This window comes from Nipponia nippon, unplaced genomic scaffold (genome assembly GCF_047370975.1).
Source record: "Nipponia nippon isolate SJK-2023a ecotype South Korea unplaced genomic scaffold, ASM4737097v1 scaffold_13, whole genome shotgun sequence".
Lineage (NCBI taxonomy): Eukaryota > Metazoa > Chordata > Aves > Pelecaniformes > Threskiornithidae > Nipponia > Nipponia nippon.
In genome coordinates this window covers 9,315,583-9,331,949 of record NW_028262324.1, presented here as the reverse complement: position 1 = coordinate 9,331,949, position 16,367 = coordinate 9,315,583, and the positions used below count along the sequence as shown (strand labels likewise).

The 16,367-nt window shown below is 38.3% G+C and overlaps 1 protein-coding gene and 1 long non-coding RNA gene across 4 annotated transcripts in view; both read left to right on the top strand.

Moving 5' to 3' along the window:
- The window catches only part of PTPN1 (protein tyrosine phosphatase non-receptor type 1), a 44,996-nt gene that overhangs the window by 10,339 nt on the left and 18,290 nt on the right, over positions 1 to 16,367 (top strand). The gene's annotated exons all lie outside the window — the stretch shown is intronic.
- On the top strand, positions 812 to 14,821 carry LOC148056529 (uncharacterized). Its single transcript, XR_015702940.1, has 5 exons — positions 812 to 1,403; positions 1,804 to 2,020; positions 2,670 to 2,739; positions 4,496 to 4,595; positions 13,608 to 14,821. It is a non-coding gene; the product is annotated as an uncharacterized LOC148056529 (long non-coding RNA).

The following is a 16,367-nucleotide window of genomic DNA, read 5'->3' as shown; positions in this document are numbered from 1 at the left end:
ACCTCCGTTAGGAGCGAGTCCCCTGTGCTAGGCTTTACTTCATTGCCTTATACACGCCAGTGCGCAGGCTACCTTTCTGTGACTGACTGACCGCAGGAAATTCCTTACTTGCTGTTGTGTCTGCTAAGTTCTCTGCCACATGAAGTGGGGATTTTGGGTGGTAAAACTGTTAACGTGCTTATTATCTTTTTAGGAGTAGCTAAGTAAGTTAATATTGCTACCTAGTTAGGAGCAAGCGCTCAAACATTTATTGTTTTCATGTAACAATGTTTCAGTGTTTCAAAACAATTGTATTCATGTGCATCTTTAGGGTTTTCTTGTACTAAAGTCTTTGCTAACAATATGTTCTCCATATAAAACTCTCCCTCTCCATGCAAAATTCTGTCTTGGAATACTTAGAGAAAGATAATCCAATATTCTAGTAAAAATGCTTTGCCCTCAGCACTGTTTATGTAAGAGGAGGCACTTGTGTGTGATTCTAATAGTCAATAACCTTTATTTGTGGGTCAGTGCTCAGAAAGCTTTGGTGTAACGGTCAGTCTTTTGGGGGGCAGGGGAATGGAAAGGGATGTGATAGGGGTGAAGAGTTTTTTTAAAGATGTTTGGAAGTTACTGCATTTTATCATTTTATACTTTTTTTTCTGTAAATATTCCAGATATGTGCTAAGACTGCAAATGAGGGTTTGAGATAGCCACCAAATCATAAAGCATGTTTAGTCAAGACTGATAACTGGCTCCGGCTGGCAGGAAGTGGAACGTGATGAGCAAGAGTCTCGGGGAGCTGCGGGGTGTGGTGCGTTACTACAGCCTTACTACCGTGCTGCGCCTGGGCTGTAAGAGGAGCATAGGAAGTCATAGCAGTCGTGCATTTCCAGAGAGGATGCTGTCATTATAGAGACAGAAGTTATGATAGCTGCTTGGCTTTGCTAAATCAGTTGGTGTTCTCAGAGTAAATTATTTTAAACTAGCAGTATTAGTAGATGCATGAAGTGGTAAAACATTTTTTATCTCATCTGATCCATGCAACTTACTTTCACTCACAAATCTGTTTCATTAGCATGGGGAGGATTAAATAGTCCTTTGAAGGTCTAGCTTGTTGAGTTTCGCAGTCCTTTTCATGAGCTGGAGTGCAGAGTGCTAATCTGTCCTGCTTTAGGATGTCTGTGAAAGCTTATCTTGATTATGTGATGTGCCTGTTTAACACTGACATTTGTTTTTTAAACTCCGAGTTGCTTTCAGATGGGGAGGAGACGACCTGCACAGCTGGAGGTGAAAGCTCTCTCTCACTGCAATGACAGTTAAAACAATCTCTAGTAACACAGGATTGGTTCTGCCAGTGTCTTAAAGTAGTGCTTTGCAACTTGGAGAAATAATAAAATACAGAATAAATTTTAGCATTTAAGGTATGGCTGCTTTTGGGTTAAGGGAGGGGTTGTATCTTTCCACAGGAAGTTCTTAGGCTTGTTGGCCATAGGTAGATTTTCTTACACGTTGTCTTTTCTGAAGACATACTTTTATTCACCTTTCCTGTGTGAGAACTAAATGCTAACACACATTAGAGACTATGCTTACGAAGAGTAAAATGCAGTATCGATATCCACTGTGACTAAAGACTTAATATGCATTATTATTTGTGTGTGAAGGGCAGCTAGTAAAGCAAAGTGCTCAGAAACCTACCTCAGATCTAAGTAGCTTAACTTCTCTGAATGTCAGTTCAGTAAACATTACATCTCTGCTGTCTGCATTTAAGGGTTAAGTTTCTTTTTCCAAAAAAGTATTGATTTTTTTCTCTTTTTGTCTTAGAACAGTTTACTACTCTGGAAGTAGTTGTGTAAACATTCAGCTTTAAGTGCAACTTCTTCTGTTAAACCCTGGTGTAGATCAGAGGTGCCCAACCATTCTGCCCTGGAGCCATGTGAAGGCTGGACAGCGTGTTCTGTCCCCGTCATCAACCAACATGCTTGTGCATTTGTCACGTGGCCTGTTCAGCCCTTACATGACCTGACAGTCGTATAGTCAGGTAAACAAATGTGTAGGCTTGTGTTTGTGGGGGTAGGGGAAATGGCATCAGTGTTTGACTTAGCCCCAAAATGGTATTTGGTTCATAGATTGTGAGCTCATCATCTCAGGTTTACAAAGCTGTAAGCTTTAATATTAAACTAGCTTAGCTTAGATTGGTTTCCTAAACACATATTAGACAGTCATGTGAGAAAACAGGAGTATCCTAATTCTGCTTTATCTAACATCTGTTTTCAGCAGTACTGTTTGTTCTCAGCAGGTTTTTGTGTGCATTGCAGTAGCTTGGCAACCTGTAGGTTGCACCATTCAATGAAGTCAGTATGCTTTTAATCATCACTAAAATTTTCCTTTCCAAATTTGAATATTATAAGTACAGTGAAGTGGGCATCTGTGATTATAACAGCAACAGCCATGTTAAACAGATCCCAACTGAAACAAGCTGTTCATGTGAATTTGTAATCCAGTGTATTTCTTCAAATTTCAGTCCAAAAGTCTTCCTTGAAATTAGTTTAAGAAAGGATGCTTGTAGCTTCTTTCTGGGAACAATATTTAAGCAGTTACAGCTACTTAAAGTTCCCAAATACAGATTTGGGCAGTATGCTGAAAAACATAACTACTAAAAGCATGACTATTTGCTGGTTCTGTTGTAGGAGCAAAGCTCGAGTTTGGCCTTTCTCTGCACGCAGAGGCATGAACGTGGTTTGTGCAATCCTGTTAATTGTACGTTCTCTTTAAAGTTGAATGTCAGTATGTTAGAAATGGTAAAAAGCTTTTGGTAATAGTAATGAGTTTGCTTTGACAGAATGAATCTTCAGTTCCATTGCCTGTGTTCTTACTGATGGCCAACAGAGTGGAGCATTCTTATGCCACAAATTAGAACTTGCTGGGATTTTGTATTATACCCTGATTTGTAGGGAAGAAACAGAATGCAGGAGGGAAACCCACTTACGTTATGGAGCTGGTACCTGTTGTAACATATGGTTCATCATTTTGAATGAACAAGGTTTCTTAATGCTAAATAAATCTAGTAATCCCCCTCACACTTTTAACTTAAAAATTGCATCTCAGGAAAGCCAGCCAAACAGCGTATGGTACAAACATCTTCAAGGAAATGAAGTTTACCACTAAGTAAGATGTAGATATCTTTTTTCTTTTTTTTTTTTAAATAGGTAATGCAGAGTTCACAACTTCCTATTTAACAATTCCTGCCACTTCCTTTCTTGTGTGTTTTAGTACTTCCTCTACACACGAGCTCATAACTTTGAGAATTTTGATGGAATTAGTAGAAGGTTGGAAATATGACTGTCGCCTATCTCGTAGTATTCTAAATACTGACATGGTCTGAATATGTGCCACATCACAGTCGTGATGCGACTTTGTTCCCTTAATTTTTGCAAATGTATTAGGCAGTTTTATTTTGCTTTTAGATTATTGGAGTACCCAACGTGAATGAAATAATTTATGCAGTGACACCCGTTAGCCATGAGAGAAAAAAAATTGCTTTAAACTCTTAACTGCAATTGCTCAGTATTTCAAAGTAATGAATAGAGTTTACTTTCATTAGAATGGAGTCCTTTCTTTTTCATATTAAACATTTACTGGTATTGCTTGTTCTTCTAAAGGTTTAACACAGATTTTTATGTTATGGTAGTTTTTCATAGCTGTCTCTAGAAAAAGTAGATTTAAAAATATGCTTTCACCAATAGAAATATATTTTAAGAAATTATTCTCTTACCTTTCCTGTTTATAAAAATACTAATAAAATAACTGACATAATACATATAAACCAAAACCGTGATGGGTTAAATATGACTTACTTTGTGAATGCCAATTCTAAATGCACTGCGATAATGTACGTTGCTCCTCATCTTTCATTCTTCATCACTGATGTATACCTGTTTCTGCAGAGTAAGAATCCGATACCTGCAGAGCCGCCTATGTTTTAATTTTAAAATCTGACCGTTAATTCATATTCAAGCATGTTCAACGTTGGCTTGCCACTACTTCTGCCATGTAAATTCAATGGTATTTTGACTGTTGGTGGGACAGTCAGCATTTTGAAAGTCTCACCTGTGTAATGTAATGTAATGTATTCAGAAGATGATGTAGCAGAAACTTGGGCTGCGTGGCCAAGATATAGTATTAAATGCACAGTTTGGCTAAAAAAATACCTTTGCTTTCTAATGCATTTCTTCCATCATCTGAACAAAAATTGCTCAAAATAGCAACCTGTGTTGGTTTCTATTTCTAAAACACAGAGGGCTCACAAAAAACCTTCATGGCAGTTCTGGTGTGTTGTGTTTGAGAAGTGTGTTCAAGTCTATCTGTTTCATGCTTTTGCTGCTGAATGCATACAGGAGCTACGTGAACACTTTTGTGCATTGATTACTGAAACTGGAGTTCAGAGCTCTTTAAACAGGGCGTACATGTTCATAAGCAAGCAGCTATGAACTGGACCTTTTTTTTTCCTTTCAAGACAGGCTCTTCTGAATGCTCCAGATAGAGAGGAGATTGCCTTTACCTTATCAAATAAGAATATATGCCTTTATAAATGAAACATTACAGAAAAAATAGTGGTAAGTCTCTTAAAGTCTGAATAATCTGTTGCTGTTCATTTGATATGGTAACAGTATTGTGCTGTGGAGGCCAATTTAGTAGGTTTCTGAGAGGGAAATAACCTTTGGAACTCTTATAATATGCAAACTAATTAAAGGTTACAGTGAACACAGCTGTTTCTGCCAAGCTGACTAAGCTAGGAATTCAAATTACTATTTTTAGCCAGCTTATAATGTCTCTAGTTCTCAATGGTACCCATGGTATTACTTTTAAAAATTATAGTAATGTGTATTTATCACACTGACAAACTAGGTACAATAAACATTTTTAGTGCAACCAGTCCGTTACTTTTTAAATTGAACAAGCAGTGTGAATATAGACACAACAGAACACTTCAGGTGGCATCTGGGCTGTGTTACACTAAAATCACATCTATGACTTGTATGAATTCAAACTGAAAGCTTCCTCAGAGGAAGAGGCATAAGCCCTGAAATGAAGTAATTGTTGTTTTAAGTTGTTTACATATAGTCTGTCTAGCATACGTATTCCTCCTTTTCCTGCCCTCCAAGAAAGTTGCCTTTCTCTGTTATACAGGAATTTCTTGCATACTGTTGTTTGCATTCAGAATGCTTTTCTGTTGATCCTTGAGATACGATCATTGTACAGACCCTGTAAAAATTACTATAAATTCTATCCTGAAATCTAAAAATCATTGCAGTTAACTGTACTTCTGCAGAGTATGAAATAACTGCGCTAATGAGAATTTGGAAAATAATGCTGGTGGAGGTTACTTTGTGTGAAGTGTTTACAGTTCTATGAGATATTGTCAAGATTAACTTCAAAATTACATTCTGAACTAGTTTCTTTTTTCTAATAAGCTTTATTTGGTACTTTCTGCAAAGATTACTGCATGAGCAAAAGCATTCCTCAAAATATGTGGGTACTGAGTAGACATATTTCATGCATAAATTTGTTGTTTTTTTGAAAAAATCAGTCTAATTTTAACATAACATATGGCAAGCTGGTGTCTAAAACTGCTTTAACTGACTGTACTTTCTAAAGGCATATATAACTGGTTTAACTTGAGATAGGAATTAAATCTTAGAAAAACTATTTTAATTCCTGTTTGCTTCTGTTAAGACCAATAGCTTGCTTACTCTGTCCTCTAAATTACAGTAGATAAGATCTGAGTTTAGTTCTAGTCAGCGTTGGGTGTAGAAAATGATGCTTGCAAATTAATCCTGTTTTTGTAAAATCCTGTTTTCACTTTTGTTTTTTGTGATGGTAAGAGACTTTCAGACCAACTGAAATCGAGAAAATACAACCTAGGCAAACTCCAGAAGTTCTGATTCCTAAGTAATAATCCTTTTGTTTCTGGTTTTATGTCCTCATGGAAAATGGGCCATTGACAATTAATCTAGGAGTGCTTTTGTATGTAGAAAGACTTTCTCACCAAAAATGTAAAGGAAATGCATGATTTCCAGGCCTGGCTCCCATGGCTCTGAATGATGTCCGCTTCCAATGACAGTTCTTTTTTCTATAGCACTAATGATGGGGAAGGGGAGCTAATCTAAAACTTTCTTCCCTTGCCTCTAGGGACCAGGGAGGACAAAAGCATTCCTACAAGAGCCTAAAAAAATTGCTCAGAGAAATAGCCTCCCTTCTGAAAGGAGAAATATATAGTTGTTCCAACACAGCTGTCAACCCAAGAGCATTACAGCGAAGTGGCTGGATTCCTAAAATGGTAGTGAGAAACATTGACTCCTAAGTTAGAAACCTAATGAGTTTGAGCATTGCGGATGAAAACTAATCTGCTTGGAGAACACAAGCAGCATCCATAATAGCAACCAAGAGGTGTCTTCTGACTGCCTTCAGTGGGTGACTTCCTTAACTGGTGCATTTGCACTACTCTTGAGGGAGGACACAACTGGCTGTTCGGAAGAGATAGGGCAGATCAAAATCACTAGTCTAGCATAAAGGCCCGTCTCTTTCTCATTGGAACCCTTTAATGTTTTAGCAGTCCAAATTGACATAAATGTTTCTTTTGGAGCGTAATGCCCGCAACAACAACAACAAACCTGACATTAGGACATGCAAAGGACAATAGCAATGATGTGAAAAAATGTATGATATTTTCCTTTGTAAGACCTAGAAGGATATTTTTGTAGCTTTAAGTCTCTAATGAACTTGCAAAGGATTATGTGTATGCGTAGGCTTACATACAGCCTATATTTTCCCTTTGCATGCAGATTCTAATGCCATGTTAACAGCATAAGAAAAATGAATTGGTGATAAATCTCAGAGTGTATGAAGTCTTCTGCTTTCCCTATTGCTCTTTGCATTGACTGGGGTTTCTAGGAGGTATTGTACGGTGCCAAGTCAAGTTGTTGAATTTGTAGAGCTTGATAAGTAAATATGAGAACTCTGGAGCTCTTTAAAACCTCAGATTTTCTGTTTGCAGGCACATCTAGTCCTGTAAGACCTCTCTGACATTGGTGAATTTTTTGCTTTTGATCAAATTGTCTCTATATAGCCATCTCTCATTCCACCTCGTTGTTAATATTTGTTTTGAGCACCTATCAAAACTTCTGAGGTCATCTGTTTCCTGTTTTCAAGTAGCATTTGTAAACACTCTCCGGTCTTCATTACTAGTAACTGGATGACCACCACTTTAATGTAGATATCACACCATGAGAGAGATGTATGTTTTTTTCTATTTGAACCTCATCGTCCATCTACAACAGGAAGCAGTGCTGCAGAACAAACTGAAAGCTGTAAAAAGCATGTTCCTAGTTGCTGAATCCAGGGTTAAAAATGGTTATGATCATATTCAGGGAATCAGATGCCTTCCAGGGGATTGTTCTGGTGCTAAGTGTATGGGTGAAAAATCAAACTCTCTGAAAAACAGAAGCTCTGTATTTCTTCTCTTTACCAACGATTTATCTTTCTCTGACTTGGTTAGGATTGCCTTGAGGATTAGAACCATAAAATACCCCAAAGCTTGGCAAATAGATTTTGTTATCCCTACTGAATAGGCAAAATGATGGATTTAGGAGAGATGATGACTTTGTAGTAGATGGCAATTTTACCCACGTCACAAATGTTGCTAAGGTCTTGTGTATTTTGTAGATACTTTACCTGTCCCTTAGGGCCACTGCACAGCCTTACTGCTAACTAAAATCCCTCATACTTCATGGATGCTACCTAATTAGTTTCAATTAGGGAGAAAAGGGAAAGCTAATTAGTTGGTGAGGTTGTGTTCCCAGCTTATTTGTGGTTGGTGTTTTGGGACTGCTGTACAAACACCTTGTCGTTTTCCTTAAGATCCTTTCCCAGGACAGACCTCCGGTTTAGTAGTGGGCTCATACTCTGCGCTGTCAACTTCTGCGCTCTGGCTTCACGGCAAAATTGCCTTTCCCCGGGGGAGAGAACATGATACGTGTATCATAGTAATTGAAATGTCTGGGGAATCACCCTTTGTTTGGAAGCTCTGATTTGTGTTATGCTTTCATGGATGATTTCATAAACACATCAGGAAAGTGACTGTGTGAGCTTCTTGTATGGGCCGTGTTGTGGAAACGTACTGTGTGGTGGAACCGCATCTTTTATACTTAGAGCAGTGGCTTGCTAAAATGTTGTTCTAATGCTGACTTTGTTTTTCTCTGGTAATTTCTAGTTGTGGTGTGTGCTAGACAATTAGATCTCTATCTCACGTATGATACCTTAATTTGAAAATGACCTTGACAAAATTGATCACTTAGGAATTGTAGCCTGCCCTTTTCTCTTTGACAGTTCTGTTATTTTAAGAAGTTCTGCATGTTACTGATGAGCATATATCACTGCAGATAGCAAATACTAGACTTGACTAGTCTTCTGTTAATGTGACCAATATTCTTAAGATACCAGTTAGTAATCTAGATGTGTTTAACTCATATCATCTGTGAAAGAAATAAAAATAATGCTCTGGTAGTTCTGCAATGGGGTATGTTTAAACTGCTGATAAGAAAAATGCATAAATGTTGGCATTTCTTTAAAAAAAAATATTCTAACATTTGTAATCTTACTTTGCTTCTTTAAAATATTTGTCCTGAGCAAAATGACTGTGGTGTTTGTGTATTAAGCAGCTGAAGTGCTGTGCTGTTTGTTTGGCTTTTAGTCAACATACTTTCCAGGAAAAGGTGAAAGGACATAAATACCACAGACAAGTTTCGTTTGTAGTTCAGTGAGTGTGAACTATATGCTTTAATCTAAAATGAAGACTCTTTTTAAAAAACTTAATCAAGGCTTAGTAGAAAGACTCAAACTTCAGCTCCTCAAATATGCAGGGCTGCTTGTTTTCAGACTTGGAAAGTGTGATATTACTCATCAAGACCACAGAAGTTGTTCTGTGTTTGGATGCTCTGGGTCCTTTGGTAATTGTAGTAGTTCTGCTACAGTTCATCAGTTGAGCATGTTAATGGTCTCCCCAACTGATTTAGAGGGCCTTAAACAGTGGCAGTAGATCCAATACCAAACAACTGCCTGGAGTCTCTCTTTAGGCAGAAGATTATATTGTCCTTCTATATTGGTACAATACCTAGTACGTTAGCCTCTCAAATTCCGTGTTAACAGTAGTAATAAAAATGTGAGATATTATGAAAATTTACATTCTCTAGTAGGCAGCATGCCCGTGGGGTCAAAAATGGAAGATAAGGAAAACGCATCCGTAAAGATCTGTTCAGCTTTTAACTGATAAGACCTTGAATCTGTTGCCTGATGAGGGCAGGGAGGTGGTGGTAGCGATGGAAGTGGATCCAAAATATTTAATTGTTGTCATTCAGGCTCCAGGGCAAGTTTAAATTCTGAAACAATAATTCAGTTAAAGGATCTCCTATATTTCTTTTTCTTTTTTATTAAAACGTGTGAGTAAGTCTTATATACATGACAAGAAGCTAGCAACTGTAGTTTTATTAGGAAAGACATGATTTAAAAACACTCAACCCACCCCCACAAACAAACAAACCTACAACCCATAAACCCACAGGTGACTTTTTGTTGTATTTGTCAAAATTAAGGAGACAGTTTGTCAGAGTGGACACCTGGAGGAGTCAGGAAAAGAGAACTTCAGACAGGGTCTGGTAGTGATTTTCTTTGCTTACTGCTGTTGTCATACAGCTGACAGGAATGAGGAATATAATTATTAGCAAGTTTTTGTCTCTGCACCAGAGCACATGCTCTGATGCCCTGTACCTGTAGAGATCAAATCACACGTGCTTTCTGTGTGAAGGGAGAGGATGGTAAGTTATGAAATGGAACTGTGTGCCTGCGTTGGTTTACAGGAACATTCTTCTGCTTCAAGACTTTAAATGTGCTTGTTTCAGTGTACTGAAATCAATTTACAGGAAGTCGGGCTCGACTGATTCACTTTCTGCGTATTGATTTCTGCCCAAAGCGAAACTTCTCATATTAACAAAGCATGAGTGATATTTTTTTTTTTTTTAGACATCACTTGAAATGACTGAAAATAATAAAGACTGTTTTCTTATTCTTGAAGGTTGTGCTTTTTTAAAGGCGAGATTTAAATCTGAATAAGAATGATTCTGGGTAATTCCTGTAATGGTGATGAAGTTTATAACTGGTTTGTGCTTATATAGAACAAGAATTCATACTGTTTTCCTGCCTTTATTTCAGTACCTTTTCTTGATCTTCTGAAAATAAATTAGCCACTGCCTGGTATAATAACCTGTTTTCAGGGTTCCAAGAACAGCCTATCCATATGTCAGTCATGACAGATAAAGAACCACCACCTGATGACAGGTCCTGAAACAGAGTGAGAAACTTAAAGCACTTCAGTTAACTTAGTTTATTCCTTCTGTCTCTTTGATTCTCTTCTGTTAAGATTTAGGGACGAACAAGACTTTTTCTTTTTTTTTTTTTTTTTTTTCCTCCTGTGTCTGCTTCTTCTGTTTTTAATGGAAAATTAACTTTCAGATTTTCTTCCTTAGTTTTTATTCTGCAGCATGTAAAACAGCATGTAAAACTTCATGGAATTTAGGAATTAGAGTGTAATTGTTGTTTTACAATGAAAAGGGGTTATGATTATTTCAATATGTTGGTAGTGTCTCTAGATTACGTCAAAATTTTGTTTTAGAGAATATCTGCTAAGGCACTACATAGATTAGTAATGTAGGGACATGTTAGAGCTCTGTTGCGTTGAAGTGCAAAAACTTTATATGGAGAATTAAATATTCCTTCACTGGATTACCGTAAAACTTGTACTCGTTGACAGAATACTAAGACAATCAGAATTGCTTGACTCCTCCAGATTTAACCAAATCAAAAGGTTTTCTGAGTGCCTTTATTATGGAACAGATTTAACTCAACTGGTGGTGTTTTTCATACACCTATTACTATACTTACCATGTATAAAGCTCTCCTTAAATCCTTTCTGTCACTATCCTTCTGTAACTACTTTCAAGCTGTTTTTATCACTCTTCCAAACAGTGTAGCCCAGGTTCTAAATAAATGATCATGGATTGATGATCATTCTGTAGGTACTTCTAGTTGCCCAGTCATCTTAAAAACTTAATCAGAAGTAGGTTTATCCTTTTCATGTGTAGAGTATGCATGTGCCCTGTAAGGATGTTCATCCATCAGATTACCTGGTTAAATTCAGAACAAAACCTAGATTTTATTTTGCTTATTGCAGCTAAAGATGAAGTGGGTTTTCATTGCTTGATCAAATGCCTGTTACATAAAAAATACTTCATCCTTCTGCCAAACGGTTTTTGGATAAAACTGTTACAGATTAAACGGCCAACATGGCACTGCCTTCCTGCTATCTTTTAGTAAATAGGACTCTGGTTACTGAGAGATATAGTGTCAATTGGCTGCTGTTAGACAGCTATATAGGAAGTTTTTAATCTCAGTTTTATTGTGGATTTTGACAAAAGAAATTATTTCTATAAGCCAGATATTAAATTTCTTTTAAAGTTGGAAATTCGTACATGAGTGCCAGCTGTTATTAGTGCTATTAACTGTGCAAACCAGGCTAATTAGCTTTCATCTGAAGTCTTCTGCCCTTGTTCTAGCACAATCCTTGAAATTGTTTAAACACAAGATTATCTCAAACCTTTTAAAAAGACTGGATTTTTTTTTTCTGTGCAGAACACTGAGCTTTATAAACAAGTCAGGCTTTCTGGATTTATACGTAGAACTTCTAATACTGAACTTCAGTGTCCAGTGTATGTTAATTGGTATTAATACACCAATGTTCAAATTGGTATATTAACCTGAGCTGCTTTCTGAGACCCATGTAAATGAATTTAAATACTTGAAAGTCTAGCAAGTGTTTGAAAATATTTGCATAATTTTGAGGGAATTGAGAGGGGGTAATATGTAGCTGCTTGATGATTTGAAAAAACAAAAACCCAAACCCAAAACAAACCCGACTTCTTAAAAAAGCAGTAAAACTTTAAAATATTAGTGACTAATGACCATGAAAGTGAACAGTGTACCTATACAAATGATGGAACAGTGGGCAAGGAGTGATGTTGATGCCAATAGCTTGAAACTCACTGTATCATGTTGTAAACCTTACTGGAAAAGGGGCACTCAAAAGCAAGAGAGTCTTACATTTTATTATCTAATTTATTTTTTTTTTTTTTTAATCAGATGAGCTCATTTATCTTAAGATTAAATGGTGATAATGGCTTATGCAGGAATTTGGGGCAATAGTACAGTCTTGCTTTCTTAACATTAACTGAGGTTATGAACACTGTATGTAGTATCTCTGAAAGATAGTAGAGGATTCTGAGTGAGTGTAAATAAAAAGTCAGTCCATGGTTCCTATTTCATGAAGTCAGAGATCCCCTTGAGAAACTGTAAAGTATCTGTAGTGGTTCCAAGGGCATGTCTTGTCCTTTTGTTTCCAATTTGCAGCTTGTCTAAACTCTAGAAAATACCTTGGTTATGCAGCACAGTTATCTGGTTTTGCTGTGAAAAGGTGTGAAAAGAAGCTTTTCTTATCCCTTTCTCACCTTCTAGTACTTAGAGGTTTTATGTCTTTTTTTTTTTCCCCCCTCCCCTCCTCACCCTCCCTGAAGCCTGCAAAGTCTACACACATGGTCTTTACCTCATTGTTGGGTTTTTTGTGTGTGTGTAGTGGTAGCTCTGTAAAAGATATAAATACTGTTAGGTGGCTTGTGAGATGTCAGAGTGAAAATATTAGGTAAGTAGGAAAGGAGGACTCTGTTTATAATCACAGTTGTCAGTTTATGAAGCCTGGAATACCCTACAGGCCAGGAATTACACATTTTTAAACTCATACAACCCCATACTTCAAACAAACTAAGGTCTGGATTTGCTACACAGACTAAATTCTTTTAGGAGTTCTGTAGATATGTGGGCTGTCAGATGCACCAGTCTATTTGAGATGAGGTTAAACCAAAACTCTCTATCTGGAGACCTCTAATGTTTGGGCAAATCAAGATCTGTATCTCATCTCCGTGATTATTTTTCTTATAGGAGAAGAGTAACTGAATTAGAATCTCTTGACACTTTAATGAGACTGTGGTTTATTTCCTGGCACTGACTTTGTTTGATGATACAGATAGCAAAGCTTCTCTTCTGCGCAACAGCTGTCGAGAAAAAGCCATTTCATCTTCTCGAAAGTCTGTATCCTTCCAATAATGTCTAAGATGTACTTCTGGAGCAGATTGATTATCTGGGAGGAAAAATAGAGATGGACATGAAGAAGAAGGGAACTTCAGTTGTTTTCTTATACTGACCCTCCATTCAGTTGTTTCCTGTTTTGGCAGTGAGTACATGGCTACAAAACAGCAGAAGTAGAGTGTTCCTGCCAGCTACTCTGAACTTCTTCTGTTATGGGTCATAAATTTCAAGGACAAACTGTATTTTGAACGTACTGAAATTTGAGAAGTCTCATGTAATTCTTTAACCTAATATCAGAGTTTAGGTCTTCGATCGTCCTGGCTCTGCTGCAACCCTCAAAAAAAAATCAGAATTGAAAAATCAGTTTTTACTCATTGCAGATAACGACATTGAAGCAATACAAGAATCTGAACAGCTGAGTTCTGCAGAATTGCAATGATTTATTCTACAGCAATGTCTTCCTTTTGACAACGTGCAAAATAAATATAATACTGTTAAAATTTGGAAATGACAGAAGTCTATGACTTTTCCCCTTCTGGAAGTACATACCCAAGTTGTAGGCATGTTGAAACTAGTCAATGGTGAGAAACAATCTATACTATTTGCTAGCTGCAGTAAATGTGGGCCCAGAAAAAATGAGTACACTTTTACAAGTGCTGATATGATTTAATAACATGATCATGCCCAGTTTACATTCTCCTGGGGGGTTATTTCCGTGCCTGCAACTAGCTGACTAGTGTCAGGAACACTGCTTATGCTGTGTTGCTACAACCTGTTCCAGATTGCCCACATAGTGCTGAATTAGCAAGGGGCTTTCTAGGAAAACCATGTTGCAAGCGTGTGATTTTTTTTTTTTTTTTAAACTCGCGTAATAGTGTTGTTGAACTTTAAACAAGCCTGTCCCTTTCTCTCTCTCTCCATGCTACTTGACCTCCGGAAGAAGCTTGGCATACCAGCCTACTGGCTTTTCTTGAGGGATATTAATAAGCAAATCAATACTACCATATTTTACTTGAAAGCAAAACTGAGAGACTAGATAAAATGTTTTAAAAGGGTATTAAAATCTACATTTATTTAATTATCTGGCTAAAATTCTGCAGCTTGTTGTTAAGATCGATGTCATGTGATGCAATTGTCTGTTCATCTATATGATCTTTAGATGACCTTCTTGTTGCCTACAAGTTACATCCTCATTTCTTGTCCCTGTCCAAATATCCTGATACAAAGTTTAATACAGAAAAAGAAATCTAGTCTTCCTTGTCAAAGTAGGTTGAATGAACAGTTGATCTGTGTATGCTTTATATCTTAGCAAGATTCTTTTGTTGAGGAGTCAGTTCACTGCTTTTCAATGACTCTCTTTGCTCCCTTACGCACTGAATCTGAATTTTTCTTGTGGTCTTCTGTACAGGTCTTTGCCACCTCATATAATGACATCTCAGCAGGCAGCAGCTTTCACTTGACTTTACTGTAACTTTTTTTTTTTTACTTTTCCACCTTTTACAGCAGTGCCATCATTTTTTCGGTGCTAGCTTTTAAGAGGAAACTTTTTTTTTTTTGAGCCCTTAAGCTAAAATTACTTTTTCATTTAAGTCTTTATATACTTGCTGTGAATTGCTTTCCTTAGTGTGACTGCCTCAGTAGATAGATTACCGTGCACTTCTGTAGCCCGTGATAAGATCTTGGCAATTGCTGCTTCCCGTAGGAACAGAACTGTTAAAATGACAGTACATCATTATCTCTTAGTCTGAGCTACTCCAGAGTTTATGGTGTAATAAAATAGTGTGATCAAATTGAGGCCTGCTGCAGAGTTGCCGGGAGGCTTTCTCTTGAATCTGAAGGCCTTTAGCCTGGACGTTTAGTTTCTATTCTGGAAATACTGACATGCAAATCTATGCAACATTGCAGTGCTTGAATGACTGATGGCCTGAACACCTCTTCATGTGATCTTACCTAATACTTACTTGAAGATTTTGGGGTATATCTTCTCTTTCTTAATCTGTAGGTGTCTGAACAAGATGGGGAAAGTATAGCCATATGTGCTGTTGTGCTGAGTTTATGTGTGGCAACTATAGTGTAGTGCAGAGTACCATAGAATCGTTAAGGTTGGAAAAGACCCTTAAGATCATCGAGTCCAACCATTAACCCAGCACTGCCAAGTCCACCACTAAACTATGTCCTCAAGCACCACATCTACCCATCTTTTAAATACCTTCAGGGATGGAGACTCAACCACTCCCCTGGGCAGCCTGTGCCAGTGCCTGACTACCCTTTTGGTGAAGAAGTTTTTCCTAATATCCAACCTAAACCTCCCCTGGCGCAGCTTGAGGCCGTTTCCTCTCGTCCTATCGCTTGTTACTTGGGAGAAGAGACCAACCCCCATCTCTCTACAGCCTCCTTTCAGATAGTTGTAGAGAGCAATAAGGTCTCCCCTCAATCTCCTCTTCTCCAAACTAAACAAACCCAGCTCCCTCAGCTGCTCCTCATAAGACTTGTGCTCCAGACCCTTCACCAGCTTCCTTGCCCTCCTCTGGCCACGTTCCAGCACCTCAATGTCCTTCTTGTGGTGAGGGGCCCAACACTGAACACAGTACTTGAGGTGCGGCCTCACTAGTGCCGAGTACAGGGGCACTATCATGTCCCTGGTCCTGCTGGCCACACTATTCCTGATACAAGCCAGGATGCCATTGGCCCTCTTGGCCACCTGAGCACACTGCTAGCTCACGTCCAGACAGCTGTCAGCCAACACCCCCAGGTCCTTTTCCACCGGGCAGCTCTCCAGCCACTCCTCCCCCAGCCTGTAGAGTTGCCTGGGGTTGTTGTGACCGAAGTGCAGGACCCGGCACTGAGCCTTGTTGAATCTCATACAATTTGCCATGGCCCAACGGTCCAACTTGTCCAGGTCCCTCTGTAGGGCCTTCCTGCCCTCCAGCAGATCGACACTTCCACCCAACTTGGTGTCATCTGCAAACTTACTGAGGGTACACTCGATCCCCTCATCCAGATCATCAATGAAGATATTGAACAGGACCAGCCCCAGTACTGAGCCCTGGGGAACACCACTTGTGACCAGCCGCCAGCTGGATTTGACTCGGTTAACCACCACTCTCTGGGCTCGGCCATCCAGTGAGTTTCTAACCCAG